Below are 25,674 nucleotides of genomic sequence, written 5' to 3'. Positions count from 1 at the left end.
GCCCGATTATTCACATGTGTCACTATATGTGGCAATTTTAGAATGCTTGAGATAGTGGGTGTCATAAATAGTGGGTTATGAGGTTGCTCCTTATGATATTTGATATACGCATTTTTTTAATCCCTCCTAACTACTCCCGTTTCCAACACTGAGTTGAAATGCCTACATAGAGGCGAGACCACTTGCTCACACATCCCCTTGTAGAACCTGCCAGGGTAGCCATCAGGTCCTGGAGATTTCCCTCCCGCCAATGACCCTATCGCACACTGCACTTCCTCTTCAGTTATTGCTGCATTTCATTCCGTACTCTGATCCTCACTTACAGAGGGTATCTTTACTTTATTAAGCAATTCTTTCCCTTTTGCCATTTGACAGTGGCTGTCCTGGTACAATTATTCGTAATACAGGAGTAAAGATCCCGGCACTCGTATTTCTGCATCAGCATGTAGGTTTATTTAGCATCAAAAAGCATATCACAGTGACAGTGGAACGCGTTTCGGCTTGTATCCCAAGCCTCTGGTTTAGAAAGGCTTAGGATACAAGCCGAAACGCGTTCCACTGTCGCTGACGGCGGCATTTAAAAGACGGCGGCGCATCCTGGATTCTAGCTCCTCAAAATGTGCATTGTGCTGTTGTATGTCTTCCTCCAGTTTATTGAAGGAGGCCTGTAATGTCAGCTTGAGTGTTTTCTGGACGTCAGCAGCTAAATGTCTGGCTACCTCCACTGCCAATTGTCTGTAGTTAACGCCCGGAAAATCTAATGGTGGGGGAGATTCAGGTGACCTATTGTTGTTTGGGCTCCGCGCCGTTTCTCTTTCACTACCTCCTGTACTGACCTCTGCTCTGTCTGTGTCAGACTGTGCTACAGCAGTCTTCTTAGGCATGCACGCTGGCCATGCCTCCTTCTCCTCTGGCACGGCTCCCCCTTGTGCGAGCTCCGGTGGAGATACCGCAGCATACACCCGGCGTGGTAAGTTGGGATGTGTGGTTTAATTCTCCGTTTTGTGGAGGCTTCTGTGCGGTACTTAGGAGGTCTGTGTAAGGGGATGGCGGGAGCTCCGTTCCTTACCTCCTCACATTTTCTGTGACCACATTTGTGGCAGCTTGGATGGTCTAACCAAGTGTGTCTGTCAGTAGTAGGTAAATCGCTGGAAAATAAGCTAGGGGACAAAATAGTTCCCAAGGTGATCCCCCTTTTGGCAACTTTGGCATCTTACTCCTTCTGATACTAAATTGTGTAAATCCCTATCTTGAGAAAGTATAGGTAAGTATTTTTTAACAATTTTGTTTAATTTCCTCAAATTGTCTTCTGTATTGAGTTACAAAAGTTACAGGTCAGGAGTAAGTATTGTTTGTGGCGCTTGGTATATTGTTTTAATGGACTAACAATGACAATCTTGGTTTACTATGTGCTTTTTGGTAAGCAGATGTAAACAACTTGTTACTGTACCCTTGTTCTTTCAATCTGTTGCCCACCTTACATGCTTCGTCTGCAAAGCATGACTCGTTGGAACAATTCCTTCTCATTCTAACAAATTCCCCATAAGCAATATTCCTTGTTACATGCTGTGGTATTCCTGAGATAACTTGGGGTGACTTTCATTAGTGGTTGTAGGTGGGAATCAAGCCACTCCCTCAAACGCTCTCCCAAATATCTGCTGTATGGGCCAACAACAGGGCAAAGAAAGAAAGTAGCTTTTGGAAGGAAGTTCTTTAACCCCATAGCGCAATAAGACGTACCCTTACGTCTTACTGCGCATGGGGGAGTATGAAGAGGGCTCACAGGCTGAGCCCTCTTCATACTCACCGGGCATTTGCTTCATAATGAAGCAAACGCCCGTCGCTAACACCCGCGATCGGTGCTTGCACCGATCGCGGGTGTTAACCCTTTGATTGCCGCCGGCAAAGCTGCCGGCGGCATTAAAGAGCCGGCGGCGCGTGGGCGCCGCCATCTTGGCTCCGATCGTCACTCCCCGTGACGTCACCGGGGAGCGGCGATCCGTTGCCATGACAGCCTGGGATCACACAAAGATCCCAGGCTGTCATGATTGAGGCTATCTATTATAATGTGCGATCTGCACATTATAATAGATGGTATGCAAAATCCCCATATACTGCCATACTGTAGTATGGCAGTATATGGTAGGATCAATCAGACAACCTAGGGTTAAAGTACCCTAGGGAGTCTGTAAAATAGTAAAAAAAATAAATAAAAAAAAGTAAAAAAAAAAAAATTATATTAAAAAAACATAAAAATTCAAATCACCCCCCTTTCCCTAGAACTGATATAAATATAAATAAACAGTAAAAATCATAAACACAATAGGTATCGCCGTGTCCGAAAATGCCCGATCTATCAAAATATAATAACCGTTTTTCACTGCGTTAAACCCCGTAGCGGAAAATAGCGCCCGAAGTCGCAAATGGCATTTTTTTGCCATTTTGAAAAATAGAAAAAATTCTATAAAAAGTGATCAAAATGTCGAACAGTCCTAAAAATAGAAGCATTGAAAACGTCATCAGAAGTCGCAAAAAATGACACCACCCACAGCTCCATACACCAAAGTATGAAAAAGTTATTAGCGCAAGAACACGGCAAAATGAAGAATTTTTTTTCTGTACAGGAGGTTTTAATTTTTGTAAATGTATGTAAATATTATAAAACCTATACAAATTTGGTATCCCCGTGATCGTATTGACCCAATGAATGAAATAGACATGTCATTTGGGGTGCACAGTGAAAGCTGTAAAAACCAAGCCCACAAGAAATGGCGCAAATGTGTTTTTTCATCATTTTCACTGCATTTAGAATTTTTTTCCCGCTTCCCAGTACACGACATGGAATATTTAATACCATCACTACGAAGTGCAATTTGTTACGCAGAAAATAAGCCATCACACAGCTCTGTACATGGAAAAATAAAAAAGTTATAGATTTTTGAAGGTGGGGAGTGAAAAATAAAAACGCAAAAACGAAAAAGGGCCTGGTCCTTAAGGGGTTAATTAACTGGTTGACAATGAAGGTTGAGTAGGCTTGTCCTAATTAGCGGGTACTTGCCACATTTAGACAACCATACCCTTCCTAGTAATCGGTCTGGCACTGTGAGATGGTTAATCAAATCAGCAACGAGACCGGCTGTTACCGGTATACACTGCCTTGTCCCTGACAATTACAATAGTAACTCATGGGGGGACATGTATCATTTTTGCTTCCTTTTTCTTTTATTTCGTGCTAATTTTTAGGTGCAGATTCAAGCAGCTTGGAATTGTCCCATTCTTGCGCCTAATAAGTCGCAAAACAGAGCATGCTAGACCCAGACTTACTTTTGGTAAACAACTATTTGGGACTAAAAAGTCGCACACCACAAAACGTCCTTAAAGTGAGACTAAACAGGCAACTCGCAACTCATCATACGTATTACGAATGGAAAAAAATTTAAGATACATTGCAATAATTAAGTAGGCCAACTTCAGGAAACTTGAAAAAGTGGCAGCCAAAAAACTATGATACATGTGCCCCACGGTATCCCAAGTGTAAATCGCCTTGTGGGACTGTTTAAAAAATTTTAAATTTTTATTTCATAAAGATTTTAAAAAATGCCCAAAATTGCCCCTTTTCCCAAAGGTAACTAACTGTATAATGCAGGGGGTTTTCACTTGGGGCCACATCGGCTTTGTGATTGCCTTAAAAGGACTCAAAATTATTTTACTACTCTATCAATAAAGCTGCTCCTTAACAGTTAAGTTTAGTAGTTACATTTATACAGTATTCCCATTACAATCAGCTCTTTGAGAGCTCCCCAGTGGCAAAGTCCACAGTGCTCCTCAGTAACCATCGGTCTTAACTCCTCCTGATTTTTCATGGCAGATCCCTCTGTATGGCTTGGCACTTCCATTACTGTCTACAGTAGGTGTAGCTGTACTCCATGCTGCTCTCCTGGTGCAAGACTGTGACTAAGTGTAGGACCATGGAGCCATGCTGGACAGGGTTGTGGAACCTCAGTTAACACAGAACATTATGGTCAGTGATGAGGCAAGACTTTTGATGGTATGGTGTGGTTTATGTGGTACATTCTTCATCAATGGAAACCTTAATGCCACTGGATATTTGAAATTGCTACATGATGTGTTGCCCTAAAAATGGCACATTCCCTGTTTTGGCCTGAAGATGCACCACCACATTATGGGTGTCAGGTCCAGGCATGCCTACATGAACAGTTTCCTGGAAAGTGGATTGGTCGCCATTCGCCAGTTGAATTAGACATTTACATTTGAGGCTGTGAAGAACGGACACTGGAACCCTGTGCTAGCCGCCTTCTGCGGTGTTGCTATCAGTGTGTCAAGAGTGGGAGAAGAGGGTTGCATTTACAATCCAACACAATAGGCATCAATTTGAACACATTTGTTTTTCTTGAAAAATTTTCCCCCTCCCACATGCTAATGTGCCATAACAGGAAATTGATATCACCAACCATTCCCATTTTATTCAGGTGTATACATATAAATGACCTACCCTGAACCTATTGCACTAACCTACAGAATAGAATGTAAGATATTTTTGTATATGTAGGGTCTACTGTGTAAATGTTTTAATTACAAAGTATCAGTTTCATTCTGTCCCCCCTCAAAGTAGAGACATTGCAAAATACAAGCCCTAATATGCCTATGTCCGATAAAAAAAAATGTATGTACTTTGTAATTCAAGCATGGAAAATGAATAAAGTGCTCCGCCAAATTAACCTTGTCCTTAAGGTGTTACATTTTTTTAAAGGGTTAAAGGAGAAAATGTGTCTTATAGTTCACTTGGTTTCTCCTTAACACTGAAATATCTATAACACGTTTGGAAAGTGCTGTGTGACACGGAGATTTCAGGTGCTATATTGCATTTGCAGAGCCACTCCGATACTCTCTAAAGAGTGACACAATTTTGGCTTTGTGGTAGATATCATATTTCTCTCCAGACTCTGCCATCTTGTTTAGCGAGATGCCATGTTGTTCACCATCGGACATCTCATGATTCGGACAACTCCATTTTGCGTAAACTGTTTAGAAATTTGTCCTCGCTATTGTTTTGCCTGTCTTTTTCTGCAGCTCCTCTGCCTGAAGGCCATGTTTTGACGAGTGGGAGCCTTTACAAGGAAACATTCTGTTTCCCTTAAAGAGTAACTGTAAAGATTTTTTATTTTTTAACAAATCAATAACTCTTAGGATGTAAAAGAATTTTGCGTATTATCTTTGTTACCTATTGTCACAAACCCCACTCCCCAAAGTCCAGACACCGGGTGTACTGTACCTACTCTATGGAGTCCCAGAATTTAGCCCTTAAACTCCGCCCACTTCCACAAAATGGTGCCCTAATGCTAAATTTACTGTACGCAATCTCTGCACCCAGTGCACACTGTCACCACCTATGAGTTACTTACGCAATGTACTCTGATGATTTACACAGCTCATGCACTCACTACTATATTAAAATGATGAATTCACACAGAACATGTAATCACCTCCTACTACTCTAAAAATGACCTCTGGTAACGTAATTCCCTTCGAAGACTCTTTAAGGCTACAAGTAGAGGCTTATTAAAGTTAACACTTTAATATACATAAAAAATACAGTACATTCAAAGAATAAAATTGTCAGATAAAATGAAAGTTAAAAAAACAAAAAAACAATACACATACGATACTTACAAACAGTTAGCGAAAAAGTAAATGAAAGATCCTTGCCAATCGAAATAGGTAAAAGTTCCTTGGCCCAAGGACAGGGCATATACAGCGACCCAGTCTTCCAAGAATAGAATCCTCAAATTGAACCAAAGCCATGTAGCCGCTTCACTAATTTAAACCCAGGGGATTTTTGTCCCCCACCCCTGGCTGTGATGTCACTGTGAGGGGGAGTTTTTCTATCCCCCTTCCACCAGAGGTACTTCCTGGGTCTGGGGTTTTATTAAAACCCCATAACTTTTGATTGGAAGATGGCACAATCGTGCCATTGCTTCCAATCAACCAGGTACCTTATTACCATTCACCCCATAGTGTCTAAGCCTAATATTGGAGGTGTTCTGCTATTGGCTGACTTGCCCTGCAGCTATGCTTCTGATTCTCTCTCCAGGAGCATATTTAGATCCCATAGCTGTCCTGTGTAACTGGGGGGCCCATAATTATGAATTATGCCCCAGTTATGGACAGCTATGATATTTCCTTTAAAAAACAATGTTAGTGCTCTAACTCCACAATAAAACGATTGAGAATTTCACAGAACGGTCTCACCCAGTTCTTTATAGATCGAAGATTGAAATTCCTCAGTAATTCCTCCTGTCACGATGTTCACTTCTTCTCTATACTGGATCCTGTGGGAGACCATGTCACACTCTCGTGCACGCTATCACAGAACCGGACAGATGGTGCACATCACCAAGGATAAGAGTAAAATGAATTTTATTCCAGCATACTCACAACATAATATTTAAAGCGCGCATATCAAAATGGTTAAAAACGCCAGACCTCATGCCCGACCTAGGTTTCGCTCTTTCAACATCATCTGGGGCCCAAAATCTATTTTGTTTCTTAATGATTGTCAAATTTCATTTTGACCCACGGGTCCTATATGTTCCTGTAGAATTTGTCCTTCAAATTCCATATGACTAATTCAATGTGTTCCATATAACTGAAGATCGTTTGTTTGTCATGTGTCCTAATGATGACTGGTAATATGCAAATGACTGAGCAGAAGTAGAACATCTCTTTATCCACACTGTCAATATATACTTCTTGAAGCTTTTTTTTTTTTGTTGCTCACTATATGCTGCACGAAAGGTCAAGTGAAGAAACTCTCTGTGGTTCCTGGCTGGTAAATCCTCTTCTTAGCGGTATACTCTGTAGGAGTTAGAGAGCATTATTATAATGACACTCGGGACATGAAGAATAGATGCATTAAAACACATAGAATAGCCTGAAGCTCTCATATCCACCCATGTAATAGCTGATATTAATGATACTTTATCTTTGTGAGCTATGGTGCCTATTATCTTAATCGTAGGACAGGCTCAGTAGGGTTGTAAATTACCATTAATCTGAATTTTGTGCTAACTAAGGTCCAAATGAGTTCCTTTCTAGTGAATCCCTGATGACTTGGAACTAAGTGATGCTAGATGGCATTTCTAAATATTTGATTAAATAATTTTGTCTGCCATTGCAAATCCTGTTAAGGGCACAGCAGACTTTTTAAGCTTTTAAGCACCCTAACCATTTGGCCCTTACACATGCTGTTGTCATATGTGAACTGTAAGACAGTAGCAAATATGTATAATAAATATGACCATTTGGGTAAATGAGTTACTGAGCTACTATCTAGTCAGGATCAGGAGTATGACTCCCTTGCTTGGAACATATTTAACCCCTTCCCGACATTTGACGTACTATTACTGCACGGGAGGTGCGTTCCCGCAAAATGCAGTAATAGTACGTCATGCTTCTGGCGCCGGCTCCAGAACGGAGCCCGCGCCAGGAGCTGCGGGTGTCTGCTATATATTATAGCCGACACCCGCCTCTAACACCCTCGATCGGAGATTTCTCCGATCGCGGGTGTTAACCCCTGACATGCCGCGGTCGCGCTGACCGCGGCGTGCAAGGGGCATTTGAGAAGAATCGGACCCCCCCCCCCCCCGCGGCGCTTACCGCTGCTCCGATCGCAGCTCCGGGACTGCCGGTGCCCGGGGCTGCGCGATCCTCTTCTGTGAGCCGGGTCCGTGCCTTCTGGCAGGGCCCGGCTGTAACACACTGAGCATGCCCAGCATGCTCAGTGTGTTACATTACACAGTGTAATACATCTGTATTACACTGTGTAATGTGAAGAAGAGCTTGAACAAGTGATCAGTGGATCATTTGTTCAAGCTAACCTGTAAAAGTTAATAAAAAATGTTAAAAACATTACATAAAATCATTTTTTAATAAAAAGAATTAATTAAATAAAGTTAAAGTCCCCTAAACACAAATATTCCCTATACACATGCAATAAAGTGAAAAAAACACAAAATCGCGAAAAAACCCCACATATTTGGTATCGCCGCATCCGTAACAATCCGTACAATAACTCAGAAACATTATTGGACCCGCTCGGTGAACGCCGTAAAAACAAAACCCGTAAAATGCGCCAAAAATTTACATTTTTCCTAAAACCTCTACACAAAAATGTTCTAAAAAGTGATCAAAAAAAGTTATTTGCGCCAAAATGGTACCACTAAAAAGAACAACTCAACACATAAAAAATGAGCCCTAAACTAGCTCTGTCAACCAAAAAATATTAAAGTTACGTCTACGAAAACTATATTAGTTTTTATCCTGTAAAATTGTAAAAATAAATTAAAAATTGTATAAAAGAGGTATCACCGTAATCGTAGTGACCTATAGAATAAAGATAATATAGTATTTTTAGTGAACGGTGTACGACCCCCAAAAATTACGAAAAGAAAGTAAACCAAAATTGACAATTTTCTTTTCACCCACACATTCAAGAGTTATGAATAAAATCTCATCAATAAGCTAATGACCCACTAAAATGAAGTATTTGTAAAGTGCATCTCATGTCACAAAAAATAAGCCCATATATGTCCAAATTGCCAAAAAAATAAAGATTGTATAGCCAATAAAAGGTGACAATGCATAAACTGCTCTGAATGGCGCATCTTCCCTTCGATGCCCTGGCGTGTGCCCATACAGCAGGTTACCACCACATATGGGGTATTATTATACACGGAAGAGATTGGGTATCAAATTTTGTGGAGCGTTTTGGTATTTTATCCACTGAGAATTTGTACATTTTTTTTGAAAAACATATTCATTTAGCCCAAAAAGTTTACTTTCAAAAATGTATCCGATTTTTTTTTAACCCCTCTAAACCAATTAAAGGGTTAACAAACTTCATAAAAGTTGTTTTACATAAGTTGAGGGGTGTAGTTTCTATAATGGGGTAATTTATGGGGTTTTACTAAGGCCTCTCAAAGTGATTTGAAACCAGAGCAGGTCCCTCAATAGCAGGATTTCCACCACGTCCCCCATGACGGCCACCTGGAGGATGCCCTTTTGACCTCTGTGGGAACAGGAAGGAGAGAGGTTAAAAGTCCCCTCCCAGCATCCTCCCACCAGTGTTCTTCCTGTTCCCACAGGGTCAGGATGGAGAGAAGATCTCTCCTTGCATCATCCAGGTGTAAGGGGGGGACGCAAACACTAACCGTCGCGCGGTCCTCGACCAAGCCACACAGGTCGGGTCCACGGGCGGCTCCGGCCCTCCCTGGTCATCCCTGTCCGGCCTGATAAGCACCGCTCGTCCCGCTGGCAGCGGCGCCTAAGGGAGAGCAGTGGCGCTCTGTGCGCCTTAAATCAGAAATCCCGGTGTGTCGCGCGGAGGCAGATGACGACTTCCGGCGCGACCGGAAGTGACGCTCCGATGCCGGGTCCCGGAGCATGAACGCCGGCTGCAGCCTTCAACAGGGGGATGGGCTCCCCTAGAAGGTATTTAAGTCAGGTTTTTGCGGGTACACGTTGATCTGAGGTCTAAGATCAAAGTTTGTTCTGGACTCTCGTGCAGCCGTGTGTTTTTTCTCCCTGCCGTCACAGCCATGTCTGAAGAGGCAGATGCAGGCTCTCTCCACCCGCTGGTACTTGTAAGTGCGCTGGAGGTGTCCTCCACATGCTACATGTGTATATATTTGTGTCTTTTACGGTCTCCTGCAACAAATTCTCTTCCTTCCCTTCCAGGAGGAATCTGGTGGAAAGGGGAAAGGCAAGGAGGAGAAGCAGGAGAAAGGGGCCAAAGTGGCGAGATCAAAATCATCTGATGTTCAGAGCAGAAGATGTAATATGTGCATTAGCAAGTTACCCGATACGCATAAGAAACCGATATGTAAATCTTGCATAGATAAATTATTGAGAGACGAAAAAACCTCCTTTATGGATGAGATTAAGGAGTTTATCGAAGAAAAATTTGTATCCCTCGCCTCAACCTCTCAGGCTCCTCAGGGTCCCTCCCCTAAAATAGCCCGTATGGATCCAGATTTAGCCACTCCGGTATCGGATTCAGATGTTTCTGAATCTCCGTCATGTTCTTATAGAGATTCAGAAGTAACGCATTCTGATTTACAAGAATCTGAAGCCAGGTATCTGTTTCCTATTGAAGAAATGGAAAGACTACTCAAAGCAGTAAGGGATACTCTAAATATTGAAGATATAATCCCTCCTAGATCAGTCGAAGAGGATCTCTTTGGAGGACTGAGGACTAAAAAGCGAAGGGTCTTTCCTGTCAATGATACCTTGAAAGATCTGATTACGGCAGAATGGCAAGAACCTGAAAAGAAAATAACGGTCTCCAAAAATTTCAAGAAACGACTTCTGTTCGAACCTAATGATTCGAAGATCTGGGACGCATGTCCTAAAGTGGACGTACAAGTCTCCAAGGTATCCAAGAAGAACTACGGGACCCTATGGATCGTAAATCCGAGGCACTACTCAGGAAAGCATGGGATACATCTATACTAAATCTGAAGACTAACCTGACAGCTACCTCGGTAGCCAGAACACTACTCTTCTGGCTGAAGGAGCTGGAAAACCACGTTAAAGACCATACTCCCAGAGAAGTTATCTTATAGAATATTCCTCTCCTTAAATTAGCAACAGCCTTTCTAGCTGATGCCTCGGCGGAGTCCATCCGATTTTCAGCTAAAGAAGGGGCCCTATCCAACGCATCAAGGAGAGTGCTTTGGCTAAAGCAATGGGGAGCAGACATACATTCCAAAACAAAATTGTGTGGAATCCCCTTTTCAGGCGAGTTCGTCTTCGGCCCGGACCTCGATGCCATTCTCGAGAAAGCTGCCGACAAGAAGATGGGGTTTCCGGAAAATCGTCCCGACACCAAAAGAAAATTTTTTCGTGGCCCCAAGGACCAAAGGGAGAGCTACAGAGGGAAGGGCAAACAAGGCCGTTGGAGCTATCCCAAGGGAGGCAGAGGTCGTGGCTTCTTGTTCTCCTCAAATAGTGACCCATCCAAAAGTAAGAAGCAGTGATGCCAGGGTTGGGGGAAGACTCAAGTTTTATACTTCTCAGTGGGAGAAGATAACATCAAATCTCTGGGCAAGAGACATTGTAAAAAATGGTTACAGAATAGAATTCTCCCGTCTTCCCCCACAAGGATACTTCTGTCCATCTTCATCATCTCCTTCTACACAGGTCACCATCTGGCAGGAGGTCCAGAACCTGCTACAACTGGGGGCCATCCTGAGAGTTCTGCTCAATCAAGAGGAACAAGGTTTCTACTCCCCTCTGTTCACAGTGAAAAAGCCCAACGGATCGAACCGTCTCATAATAAACTTGAGAGGATTAAATCGCTTCATAATATACAGACGCTTCAAGATGGAATCGGTAAGATCTGCTATACCCCTCATCCACCAAAACTCCTTTATGTGCACCATAGACTTAAAGGATGCCTATTATCACGTTCCTATCCACCCTTCCTCTCAGAAATATTTAAGATTCTCTGTTCTCTCCTTGGAAGGGGTAACTCACCACTTTCAGTTTTGTGCACTACCCTTCGGAATATCTTCCGCTCCCAGGGTATTTTCCAAACTGATGATAGAGGTGGTGGCTTTCTTAAGAAATCAGGATGTGTCTGTCGTTCCCTACCTAGACGACTTCCTGATTGTAGCCAATACCAGCTTAGACCTAGTCAGGTCTCGGGATTTCACGATTTCTACACTCACAAGTCTGGGGTGGATCGTCAACTTTCAGAAGTCAAGTCTTTCCCCCCTTACCCAGATAAAATTCTTGGGAGTAATCTTAGACTCATGTCGTCAAATCTCTTCTCTTCCGCAGGACAAGAAGGACAACATCAGACACCTCGTATTATCATTCAGGAAAAAAACATGCGTTTCAATCTGGACAGCGATGAAGCTTTTAGGACAGATGACAGCCTGTATCCCAGCAGTATCATGGTGCCAAAACCATTCCAGATCTCTCCAAAGCTGGATCCTTTCATCCTGGGACAGATCACCAAGAGGCTTAGAGAAAAGGAACCAGATCCCGCTGAGCGTCAGACGAGATCTTCTGTGGTGGCTAGATACAAGGAACTTAGGAAGGGGCGTCCCATGGATCCAACAGCCCTTGATTACCATCCAGACGGATGCAAGAAAGATCAACTGGTACAGGGTCAATGGACTCAGGAAATCAGTGCCAAATCCTCCAACTTCAGAGAATTACATGTGGTTTGGGAAACTCTGAGATCCAACAGGTCTCACCTAAGGAATTCACACCTCCTGATATTATCCGACAACACCACCACTGTATCATATCTGAGGAGACAAGGGGGAACCAGGTCTCCGGATTTACTGGCCCTATCACAGAAAATCTTCAAATGGGCAGAGGACAATTGCCAATCTCTCTCTGCGACCCATCTTCGTGGAAGAGAGAATCTAACAGCCGACTTCCTGAGCAGAAAAACACTCTTACCGAACGAATGGTGCCTAAAGCAGGAGATTTACGACCATCTGATCACCTTATGGGGGCAACCACTCATAGATCTGTTTGCCTCAAGAGAGAATACAAAGTGCAACCTTTTTTATTCTCTAGACACAAGAGAACCATTCTCGACTCTGGACGCATTCAGCCATACTTGGGACCAGCCACTAGCATATGCCTTTCCGCCAATTCCCCTGATTTCAAGGGTGCTACGCAAGATCTACCTGGACAAGGCCAGGGTAATACTAATCTGCCCAAACTGGAGGAAGAAGAGTTGGTACCCCCTTCTGAGATCCATGGCTCTTCAGGAACCCATCCTACTTCCTCCGGAGAACGATCTCCTATTCCAAGGCCCAGTTCTTCATCCAAGGCCGAGCTACTTCGACCTATCGGCATGGATCCTGAAAGGGAACTCCTGTTAAGGAAGGGTCTTTCATCAAAGGTGGTGAACACTCTCTACAGGCGAGTAGAAAACCAGTGACATTTGCCATATATCATAAAATATGGAAAAAATTTGTATCTTTTTGTGGGGATAAACCTCCATCACAAGATAACCCTAATATCTTTCAGGTGTTGGAGTTCCTGCAAGCTGGATTAGAAAGGGGTCTATCCACAAGCACTTTAAAAGTGCAGGTGTCTGCCCTTGGTGCCTTTCATGACTGCTGCCTTATGGACAATAGGTGGGTAAAAAGATTTATAACCGCCTCTTCTAGGATCCATCCTCAGGTCCTTACTAAAATCCCTACCTGGGACCTTACTTTGGTTCTCAATGCCTTAACTAAATGTCCATTCGAACCAATAGAAAATATTCATATCAGAAACCTGACTTTAAAAACAGTTTTTCTGATAGCTATAACCTCAGCCCGAAGACTAGGAGAACTACAAGCCATTTCTATCCAAGAGCCTTACTTAAAGATTTTAGATGACAGAATTATAATAACTCTTGACTCTGCTTTTCTTCCAAAGGTGGTCTCGGATTTCCACAGAAACTAGGAAATTATCCTACCATCATTTTGCAATAATCCGACATCCTCCAGGGAGGCTGAATGGCATACTCTTGATGTATGGCGCATGGTATTAAAATACCTTCAATCCACCGAGGAATGGCGAGTAGATAATAACCTCTTCATTCAATTCCAGGGGCCCAACAAGGGAAAAAAGGCATCTAAGGTCACGATCGCTAGATGGCTCAAGATGGCAATCTCAAAGTGCTATAGCCTACAGAACAAGCCAGTTCCATCGAACATAAAGGCCCACTCCACAAGAGCCATGTCTACTTCGTGGGCAGAAAGAAGGGGAGCTACGCTAGACCAAATCTGCAGGGCAGCAACTTGGGCTTCCCAAAATACATTCATTAAACATTACAGATTGGACATTCCTAAAAATAAAGATTTGGCCTTCGGAAGGAAGGTGCTTCAATCAGTTATCCCACCCTAGCTTATCATCTCATTTGATAAGTCTCCAGGTGGCCGTCATGGGGGACGTGGTGGAAATTAAGATTTAGAAACCTACCGGTAAATCAGTTTCCACTAGTCCACCATGACGGCCTATTTATTCCCTCCCTAATATTAATTGTTTTGTATTCAGGTGTGTGACTTAACATACTAATAAATACAGTTGCATCCATTCCAGGTGTGGTTATTTGGTAGACACTGGTGGGAGGATGCTGGGAGGGGACTTTTAACCTCTCTCCTTCCTGTTCCCACAGAGGTCAAAGGGCATCCTCCAGGTGGCCGTCATGGTGGACTGGTGGAAACTGATTTACCGGTAGGTTTCTAAATCTTAATTTTGCGTTTTTTATGAAAATGTGAAAAATCCCACCTAACGTTCAAAGGCCCATAACATCCTACGAAAATAAGACTATGCATAAAACATCACGTCCACATAAAGTAGACATTTGGTGAATGTTAGTTATTACATTTTTTGCGGTTATGACTATGTATGGAAAAAGTAGAACATTTTGAAGTTCGAAAATCAAGAATGTTTCCAAATTTTCACCAAATATCTGATTCTCATAAATAAATGCAAAACATACCACCAAAATTTTTCAACTAACATGAAGTACAATGTGTCACGAGAAAACAATTTTAAAATCACTTGGATATGTTAAAGCGTTCCAAAGTTATAACCATTTATATTGGCATATTTGGAAAAAAATGGGCCGTGTCAGGAAGGTGAAAAGTGGCTTCAGCGTTAAGGGGTTAATATTAAGTGTGACACTGAGAATGAATGAAAAGGATGTATGCAATCATCAGAAAGCAAACCCTGGATTGGTGTTGTCATGCATGAGAGCGTGGGGGCTTGATTCTAAATTAGCTGATCGTTAATGGTGGATTCACAATGGCATATTTTTTCATATCTGTGATTTTTCACTGAACCCTTTTTGGTTTATGGACACATACAGATTGGTTTTCTTTTCCTGACTTCAGTGATTGATTTCTTTTTTTTCTTTTTTTTTTTTCACTGATGCCTTACTGAACCGTTCTTTTCAATGCACTTTTTCGCACTTTGATCCACTCTGATCAGTGGGAAAAAAATGTAGAACCTGTCCTTTATGTGTTTGCCAATAACATTGGGTCTGTGGAAAGAAACTGAAGTGTGAAAAATCCCACTGAAAAGAATAAAGGCATCTAAAAAAATCACTGAAGCTAGGAAGAGTAAACCAATCTGTATATGTCCATAAACCAAAATGGCTTCGGTCAGAAATCACTGAAGTGAAAAAAATAGTGAATCTGCTCTAAGGTGAGAGGGGGAATTAATATAAAGGTACTTGCCTTTCTCTGGCTGCCTGTTCTTGCTGCTTGGCTGTCTACCATATATACTCGAGTATAAGCCTCGTTTTTCAGCACAAAAAATGTGCTGAAAAACCCTAACTCGGCTTATACTCGAGTCAAGGAAAAGAAAACAAAAAGTTAACTTGCCTTCTGACGCTCCCCGGCATCCATCACGGCTCCGACATCGGGTCCTGGTCCGTCACAGTCTTCATGACGTCAGCCGCATCGGCACACACTATGATGTCAGCTTGGGGCTGACATCATGGTTCCTGCGATGGACCAGGAGGGGCTGGCAGGCTATATACTTGAGGGGGCAGGCAGCCTATATACTCCAGGGGGCTGGCAGGATATATACTCCAAGGGGCTGGAAGGCTATATACTTAGGGGGCAGTGACCAATGCATTTCCCACACTCGGCTTATACTCGAGTCAATATGTTTTTCCAGGTTTTTTGTGTCAAAATTAGGGGTCATGGCTTATACTCGGGTTGGCTTATACTCGAGTATATACGGTAATTTCTTTTTAACATGATAAACCCAAAATGTAAAAATAATGCAATGGCTTTTAGATTAATTAATTAATTAATTAATTCATTCATTCATTTGAACCAGCAGTTAGGCCCAATATACAAATAACAATTCCATTAATCAAATTCTCTTTCAATACTACACCGAACTATATATGTGCCCTCTATCAAATTGGCGGGTACCGGATACTGAGTCACTGAAATATTAAGATGATCTAAAAACGTATTGACTGACTGGAGTTGCCAGAGAGTATGGAGCTTATTGCCTACTGTCTCATTGCCCCTCTAGTGTGGGCTACTTACAACCTGCGAGTTATCTTATATTTGACTATTCAATAAAACTGGAAATAATTTATATCTTCTACCCCCTTACCATCTATCTTTTGAAAATAGATATCTTTTATTTTGTATAAACATACACCTAGAACTGCCATGTCATGAGCAGAGCCTGGGAATCCCCTGAACTACATCTTTAGGTAAACTGAACAGGCCAATAATCCTTACACACACCCTACTCTGCCTTGTTGAAAGGTGCAGCCAAGGCATCCCAGCTTGTATCTGCCTCCTTCCTCCAATAAAATCATTCCCCAAAATTTAGTGCCTTTGTCTATGTTGGTTCTGTCCACAGACATTCGGCCTTGCCCACCCGGGATACATTAAATGGAGAGAAGACCTACTAACTACACGTGTAGTGGTAGGGGCAGTATTCTGGGAAGAACAGGAAGAAGACTTCCTTGCTGTTCAGGTTGTGATTTAAAGAGACACTGATCTGTCAGTCAAAACAAGGTTTGATTCACAGGCAGCCTCAGGTAGACTCATTTGTATATCAGAAAACCAGCTGTTATTAAGGCACAGTGCACCGATAATTTTAGGTGATATATGGTGGGTTTTTAACCCTTTACCAGCAAGTATTACTGGGTATTAAGGGGTAAAATTCTGCTGACAGTTCTTCTTCAAGATTTAAGTGTAGGGTTGATAAAATGTTGTTAAATGCTTATTGTTCCACAGCTTGCTTGCCTTGGTCTATACCAAAACTTTCTACACAAGTTTTTGTTCAAAATGTTGTTTTTTTTTTTTTTTGTTAAACCCCTTTCACCCCCTGTTCTCATGGAGGCCATATTTAACTCATCTATATAGGGTGCATCGTATAGCACCAGAAATGTATAATATTTTATGCCACATCTTTAGTGCATACGCATTAATTTAGTAAATCTGCCCCAATATGAAGGAAGTAAAGGTCTATGGTTGAATTGATGACTTGTCTTCAGTTATAACATAATTATAAAAACACATTTTTCTTAATAAATGTTTGCAAAAAAGAGAAATCCTACTTTATGGGTCAGTCATCAATTAGCTTAAATAGTTTCCTGTTTTCAGTCACTTTGCTTCCTTAAAATTCATACGTTCTCTTGGTAACAGTTTTTTCATCCTCTTTGTATTGTCATGTAGACAATACGGTTTTTCTGCATAAAGCAGGAGGGAAGGGTGATAGCATTATTGCTGTATTTCAGGCTCACATAATATGATTAATTATGGCTTTTTGTTTGAAACGAGCCATTTAGCAAAATGATGCCTTAAGCCCACCTATAACCTCTCTTCACAAAGGTTTCCGAATAGATAACACAACACAATAGCCATTTTGTTTCCTAGTGACTACATACTTAATGTGCTTTTGTGTGCAGCTGACACCCAGTACGGATGTCTGGTAAATTTTATATTCACTGGATTATAGCATAAATACCCTTTGCGACAGTGTTCTGAGAATTAACAATAATAATTTGCACATTTTTTGCATTAAAATTAGTACAAAGGACGACAAGACTTTAAAGAGACTTTAACCTGTCATGCAAATTAACCAACTTGAAATAAATACTGTATAAAAAAAAGCCGAGATAAAGCATTGTCCTTCTCCCTAAATAGTTCATTTCCATTGCTGCAATGTTAAGAAAATCAGTTTGTAAAATTGTACGCAAGTCCAGTATATGCAGTGTTCACTCCACTGCCTTGCCTCCTTGTTTCTGATTGATAGGTCTCACTGCTGGAACATAGTGATGTATGGAACATTGAGAGAGAGAGAGCTCTGTTACATTATGGGCCACTTCATGTCTTGTAATCAGGGTGATGTCATCTAAGGTCCTGTTACATTTGAGACATCTACTCCATGTATGTATCTGTTAACCAGTGTGCACACTTGCATAGCGCACGTGCGCACCTTTGCACTGCGCACACAACCTTGCACAGCGCACGCACACTCATACACCATATACATGTACGTACGTATGTACATACATACACACCATTTACACTCACTGCTCTCACACACTCACTGCTCTCACAGCACACACAACACATGCACTCACACCGCACCATACACATAGTGACTTGTATCTTTAGTAGGCTCTCAGGCGGATGTCTGTGGTGGTGAGCAGGCGGCTGTCTCGGGTGGAGGGAGCGGAGCACTGGGCAGATGGAGTGGAGCATCGGGTGGTCAACTGGCTGTCCCTTCCAACGGGCGGATGGAGTGGAACATCTGACAGTTGGGACAAGTGGAGCGTGGTATCGGGCAGGCTGGCAGGACACATGTCAGGTGGCACCCGGGCCTCGGCTGTGTTTATGCCCCTGGCTGTCACCAGAGTCTGCATGGCAGCGTGCCGGTGCTGGCCCTCCACCAAACAGGCCCAGTTGCGGTCGAACCTCTGCGACTGCAATTGTTACGCCCCTGCTGATGACCTTAAATTACAGCATTGGGAGAAGTGAAGTCCATGCAGGCATGCTGTGATTTCAGATTATCACATACATACATAGGCTAGATTTTTAAAATGTAACTGGGTAAAGGACCTTAGACGATTCTACCATGGTTATATGACATGCTGAGAAGGTAAAATAAGATAAAGTTGATTTATGGGGATGTGAGGGAAGCAATTCTTAGCTAAAAGAAGGGTCTCAGTTAAATAATACGTCTCTGTAAGAACCTGCCACTAGCTGTGTTAACTTGGCCCCCAGTTTAATAATCTGCTTCATTAATGTACAGCTTATGTGGCCGTATTGCCTGTGTTCAGTCCACTGTTCAGTGCTTATCTCTACAAGTACTCTACAAGTAACTTACACATATATAACTGTGTAGTTATAATTACAACTATTGCAAAAAAAGCATTTTAATTGACATCTTACCCACTGAGTTATGGGCATATTACCTTCTCATATGGTCTTTGTGATTTGCAGAGAGGAAACAATGTTGCATTTGCCGTAAAGCAACCAGAATCTGTGTTTTATAGTCTACATCTGAAGCAGATTTGTAGTCTGGGCGTAAATTTCCATCTGGATGTCAAAAGAAATTTATCTACAATATGTTAGAAGCACAATTTCTCTTAACGTATGTTTTTTTTTTTTTTCTTTTGTTTTTATATCTTCATGAAAAACAAATTTTTTTCTAAAGTGTCAAATGTAGATAATGTTTTGTAAGATAAAACCTGTTAACAAATAAATGAATTGTTCAGTAGATCTGGGAATACCACTTTAATAGTGCTTTTGTTTTTCAGTGTGAGAATAAAAACTGGCTTTTCTGCTTCCAGGTACCGTATTGTTGACGCCTCGTGACTATGGTTTTGGCATAGAATGAGAGCTGCTAGGAAACTGTTGTGTGCTGATGAGGATATCATCCAGAAATGTATGGAGTATTATTCATGATGAGACAATGACTGTAGTAGCATTGTTTCTTATGTTATTCATAGCAAAACTTTTATTAGAAGGAATAAATGTCAAGAAGTAGATTCATTATCATACTAATGTGACTTGTCATTTTCTTCACGTGTTCACATCACAAAGCTATCCCATTACAATTCTGAATATCCTCCTGATCTACTGCAGTAAACTTCAATGACATATAATAAAAGTACCATCAAAATCAAGCAGGATAAACCAGGGACCCTTACTCTTGGGGCTCATTTACATGACCGTCGGGAGAACGTATGTACGACCACAAGCCTGCGGCAGTACATATGTCCCCCAAAGACGGCTATGGCGTACAGGCTCGGTAGGGTGAGCGCAACAAGCACTCTCCATTCTCAGCTGTAGCGGTGCGGCTACTAATTTCTATGGAGGGGGGCAGGGGCGAGCAGCTCTCACCCCCTCCTCCACTCCCGTGCACATTCATTGAGGTGCATGCGACAGTTTTCCATCTGACTTGGCACATTCTTTTCAGTGCAAACTGCTTGCAAAGGTATTTTAGAAGTGTCTGCGACACATTTGTGTCGTACAAGACAGTTTTAGAAGTGTTTTAGTATAGCGTCTGCACTATTCTTCATGTGACAAATTTTTGCACTGAAATGGGTGTTCTGGTGCTTTGGACCGTGCGCCACATTTATCATGCAAAGCCAGACAAAATTGTGTTGTATGCCCCATGTTAAAGGTGCCCCAAAAAATAGTTGGTGCAGTCAGTCGGGGCAGTGCAGGGGATGCCAGATTCATGAAGAACGTGACCCAGAGATCCTGAATCTGGCTCACCCTGCACACTACACAGGACACTGCACATAGTGCAATTTGCACTGTTATTAGGAAATCTGGGCCAGTTACTGTAGTCATCGTGTGTTACCCATGGCCTCCTTCCTTTTAAGATCAACTTTTAACCCCTTAACAACCTTTTTAGTTTTTACTCATTTTTTACTTACCACCTTCAAAAATCTAACTTTTTTAAAATTTTTCCACATGGCTGATTCCAAATGCATTGAAAATGGTGAAAAAACGCATTTGCAATGTTTTCTTGTGGGCTTGGATTTTACAGCTACAGCTTTCACTGTGCATCACAAATTACATGTCTACTTTTATTCTTTGGGTTGGTGCAATCATGCGGATACTAAATTTGTATAGGTTTTATAATGTTCTGATACATTTGCTGTTTTCAAAATTTTGCTATCTTTTGGCGGAAATAACTTTTTTTTTTGCGACTTTTGATGGCATTTTCATTGCTATAATTTTTAGGACTGTGTGACCTTTTGATCACTTTTTATTGTGTTTTTTTTATGTATATATATTTTTCAAAATGGCAAAAAAGTGCCATTTTCGATTTTGCGGGCTATTTTATGTTACGGGGTAAAACGCAGTGAAAAAAACGTTATTATATTTTGATAGATCAGACATTTTCCGACGTGGCGATAGCTTATTTGTTTTTGATTTTTACTGTTTACAGTCTTTTTTTATATTTTTTCTAACTTTTAATATTTTTCAGACTCCCTAGGGTACTTTAACCCTAGGTTGTCTGTACGACCCTGTCATATACTTCCATACTACAGTATGGCAGTATATGGGGATTTTCCTTCTCATTCATTACAATGTGCTGGACCACATTGTAATGAATGCGTTAAAACGAGAGAGCCTGTCATGGTGACGGATCGCTGCTCCCCGATGTCACAGGCAGCGATGATCCGTGCCCATGTTCTGCCATCCTTTATAAGTCCAATGCTGCCGGCGGCGATCAGCGGGAAAACACACGCGATCGGTGCTAGCACCAATCGCGGGTGTTACTGGTAAGCCTTTGCTGCAATATGCAGCAAAGACTTAACAGCTATGGAGAGGGGTCGGCCCATGAGCCCTTTCCATGCACCGGGACCTGGCCTTTACCAGAGCCCCTCTGTGCTCTTACTTTACAATCTGTTATAATATCTTGCCCTCCCCCTGCTCTCCCCTCCTTTGCCTGCTGTAATTTTACACACTGAGGGTGCGGTCACACAGTGCAGTTGCAACTGCATCGCAATCCGTTTTGAGGTGGTTTTGACAGGTGAAAGGCATGAAAAGAACGGGTGAATGAAACCTGTTCCACAAATGTCATTCACCTTTTAAATTAACAGAACTGCACCTCAAACCACCTGACAGGTGATTGGGATGCGATTTTAACTGCAATGTGTGACTGCACCCTGAGGGGAGGGGGGAGTGCTTGTGTACAATGTTACAGCCTGTGAAGCTACAGCACAGCGGGGCTCTGGTAACACCCCTAGAGGCCCTTGCTGTTTATTAACAAAAATGTGAACGTTGATTTTAGAAGGAAGATATCAGATATAAGAGGATTACCACAGTCCCGGTACCTGGATATGAGTGTTTTGTCATGCTTGATTTTGATGGTAGATTTCCTTGAAAAGAGAAAACTTGGATGGAAGCAAAAGATCACTATGCGAAATCTTAGTTAATACACTTGTAGCGCACATATGCATCAGGGGCGTTACTAGGAAGGTAAAATGTATGTATGTATGTCTGCTTGCAGATATCTGTTGATTGTGGTCAATTTTTGCACACCCCGTTGTCCAGAAGTATCCCTCTATGCACCGATAGCTCCTTGTGTGATATGAAGCAAAACACTTCAACAAAGACTACTGAAACATTGTTTGTCCAGGAATAAATGGGGCATTCTGTATGGTGTTTTTCACTGAGATGGCTTCAGAATGCAAACAATGTTTTCTATTGGCTAACAGCGGTAAATTTGAACCAATATAAACCATTGTGAAAGGTTGTCCCTCATATTTAAGCAAAAGCTTCAGTCTCTGTGAAGACCAGAATGCCACAAGACACCCCCCACTACAGATAACCAGAAACACAGGCACAGGAGGCATCCAAAAGGACACGCTTTTGGCCTCCCATCAGGCTATTGAAGCCGGTAAATTTTATTATTGAGTATATTAGGAGCTTTCCAGATGTATACGCTAATGTGCGCCAAAGGAGAGATGTGAACCTAGCCTTATTCCTGAGGATAACCAGTTGTTTATTTGTCATCCTTTGTGCTTTTTGGCACATTTTTTTTCATTTTTAATGTTGCAATTCTATATGTTATGAAGTACAGTATAATTTTAGAAGAGCAGGTTGAATCAGAGCCAGGTTTTGCTTACATTTGGTTAATTTTAAAATTGACTCTTGACATTTTCTTCTCTAAACTAAGTGTCTAAATTGTAACTTCTTGTAGAAAGTTAAGAGGACCAGTCCTCCTTATTCATTGTATCCCTGAGGGATGCATTGTACTGGAGCGTGAAACTTCTCTGGTTTCATATCCTAAGCTAAATTATAAAAGCTGAATGTGATGTAATGAATGTCAGAACTTATGAGGTTGACTAAGAGGTTACAGGCTCATTATAGCACATTCCAAAGCCAAAGTATGTTTTATTCATGGAAACACTAAAAGTCAATAGATTTATCAGTTTTCTTTTTTCATGCATTTTGTTTATGAAAAAACTACTTCTATATGAACTCTTTTTTTTTTTTTTTTTTTTTGGCATTTAATCTTTCCCATATTGCTTTTTGTAATAAGATTCAGCTCCATTGCCCTTGACTCAGTACAGAAATCACACAGTACTGTAGCTGAGAGATAGAGCAAATAATCTTTAAGGCAAACAAAGCAAAGTAGAACAATCTACTGTTGACGGTAACATTTTGCCTGTTTCAATAAGTTTTAATTTTGACTTGCGTGGTCTAGAAATTAATGGTTATTAGACATAATGGGGGTGGGAGGGGGGGATTTATAAACGCATTTGCGCCACTCTTATTGAGGCTTTTAGACTTTTTTTTTTTTTTTGGCACTTTCCCGACTTGCCCAAATAAGGGGTTGTGGCTTGCAGGAAATCGTCCGTGCGCCCAAATTCTGGGAATATGTATGTCTGATATAGAAACCCATAATGCTATCATAAATAAATGAATAAAACGAAACTCTATGTCATTAATCACAAAATGGAGCTTAAATAGGTTCCAAAATTTTTATCACCTCTCTAAAGTGAGCGGAGTAACCGGTTGGCCGCCATCCACAACTCCCATGATGCCTCATTTCTCAGTAACTCCTCCTCCCTCTTATGCTCTGCTCCCAGTGATGATATAACAGACTGTCCTGCACTGTTACCATAGTAATGATGTGTAACTGCCATCACTGCACATCACCTCACTGAGATGGGTCTCACTGGTCATACTGGAGGCACTGCAACCAACCAGCTACAGCCAAACATAGTGATGATCACATGACCTGCTCAGCGGACATGTGACCACAGTAGCGTATTATTTCTCCATCATGGATGCCCACAGCATTTTTCTGCTAAGGGGAGCACAATTTTATACAACAACTATTTACATATTAGCATATATTTTAATGACCCATTTGAATATGATGTCATCAGGTTATGTGTCAAGTCACATGATATGGAAGAATAGGCTGCTCTGCAGCTGGATGTTGTGAGTTGCTGTGGGGCTGGGGAGCTGAAGGGGAAGTTGATGGGGTTATTATTTAGAAAGGGGTTTGAAGTGATTGTGTGTAGGGGTGTAGAAGAAGTAGAAATATGGTGGATAGGGAGCTGAGGGTATTTAGGGGGTTCATCATAAGGGCTAAAATCTAATGAGGGGTGGGGTAGCAGTGTAGCAGTGCTGTGTGTGTGTGTACGCGCCAGAAGGTAAGTTTGTAAGTTTATTTTCATCTTCAACGAGGGGGGGAGGGCTGCATGGGGCATTTCGTTAATGGGGAAGGCTGCTGCAGAGATTTTCATTACTGGGGAGGCTGCTGGGCCCTTCATTACTGCATTGGGCTTTTATTACTGGGGTATTTATATAGGGCATTTTAATTCTCTGGGAGGCTGCATGGGCATTTAATTACTGGAGGAGGCTACTTGGGGCATTTCATTAGTGAGGGGAGGCTGCTGGGCACTTCATTACTACATTGGACATTTAATTACTGGGGGGAGGCTGCATGGGCATTTAATTACTGGAGGAGGCTGCATGGGCATTTAATTACTGGAGGAGGCTGCATGGGCATTTCATTAGTGAGGGGAGGCTGCTGGGCACTTCATTACTACATTGGACATTTAATTACTGGGGGGAGGCTGCATGGGCATTTAATTACTGGAGGAGGCTGCATGGGCATTTAATTACTGGAGGAGGCTGCATGGGCATTTCATTACTGGGGCAGACTGCATGGGGCATTTCATTAGTGAAGAGAGGCTGCTGGGCTTATAGTCAAGTCAATACGTTTCCCAGTATATTGTGGTAAGATTAGGGGCCTTGCCTTGCAATCGGGTCAGCTTATAGTAAATACGGTATCCTCAAACATGAATATTTGCAATCTTTCTGGATCCTTCACAGCAGTAAGGCATTAATACATGCTGATAATCTGTGTTCTGTTCATTTAAAGGTAATGTTACAGGATAATTTAACCAAATGCAGTGAATTTTACAATTATTAAATGCAATGTCTTCGGGGCTTATCATGAAACGCTGCTTGAATAAAATTAGCATAATGATAAGAATTTCTGTCTAATAATACTTACTAATATTTGAATGCTTGCCAACAGTTTATAGTAATTTTCGAGGACATTTGACTTTTTTCAGACCCTGCTTGATCTAGTTTTTACAGGAGTTTACTGTGCTATTAAATATACTATGAGGGAGATCTATCGGGGCTTATGCACCTTATGCTTTCCTGGCATACAAGCTTTGAAATAATCAAAGTTACCCTTGTGCCACCTCCAAGCCTAGTGATTATAGAGGGGGATTATAGGGACTTTATAGATTACACTGCAGTTCTAATGCTAGTCAGGACCTGATGCAGAATTGTTCGACGGCCACTTGAGATATGGGGCATGGCGAATGGGGGTCATTATATGCTGGTACACAATGCGCTAGGGTATGATACATTGCCAAGATTAAGTGGAATAAGTCAGGTGCCGCAGTTACCGTTTAGGTTATACAGGGCTACCCGCTGTACCTACCACCAATATGGAATTAATATTTTACAGTAAGGTGGATAAAATATAACTTTTATTTAAACAATCTTTAAAACTTATCATTGTGCTACAATACAAACATATACTCTCATCATGTAAGCAAACATATAAGGTAACTACCAGTGTTCTGTTATG

The 25,674-nt window shown here is 41.7% G+C and overlaps 1 protein-coding gene and 1 long non-coding RNA gene across 7 annotated transcripts in view; one reads left to right on the top strand and one right to left on the bottom strand.

The window, feature by feature from the left end:
• PARD3B (par-3 family cell polarity regulator beta) overlaps window positions 1–25,674 on the top strand; it is an 862,331-nt gene that overhangs the window by 13,606 nt on the left and 823,051 nt on the right. The window lies entirely within an intron of this gene.
• LOC140074600 (uncharacterized) lies at window positions 6,494–23,710 on the bottom strand. The gene is made up of 3 exons (XR_011849215.1): window positions 23,542–23,710; window positions 18,998–19,121; window positions 6,494–6,876 (listed from the first exon to the last, which is right to left on the bottom strand). It is a non-coding gene; the product is annotated as an uncharacterized lncRNA (long non-coding RNA).

This window comes from Engystomops pustulosus, chromosome 8, assembly GCF_040894005.1.
Source record: "Engystomops pustulosus chromosome 8, aEngPut4.maternal, whole genome shotgun sequence".
Lineage (NCBI taxonomy): Eukaryota > Metazoa > Chordata > Amphibia > Anura > Leptodactylidae > Engystomops > Engystomops pustulosus.
The sequence above is the reverse complement of the archived record's forward strand: the minus strand, read 5'-3'. Positions and strand labels throughout refer to the sequence as shown.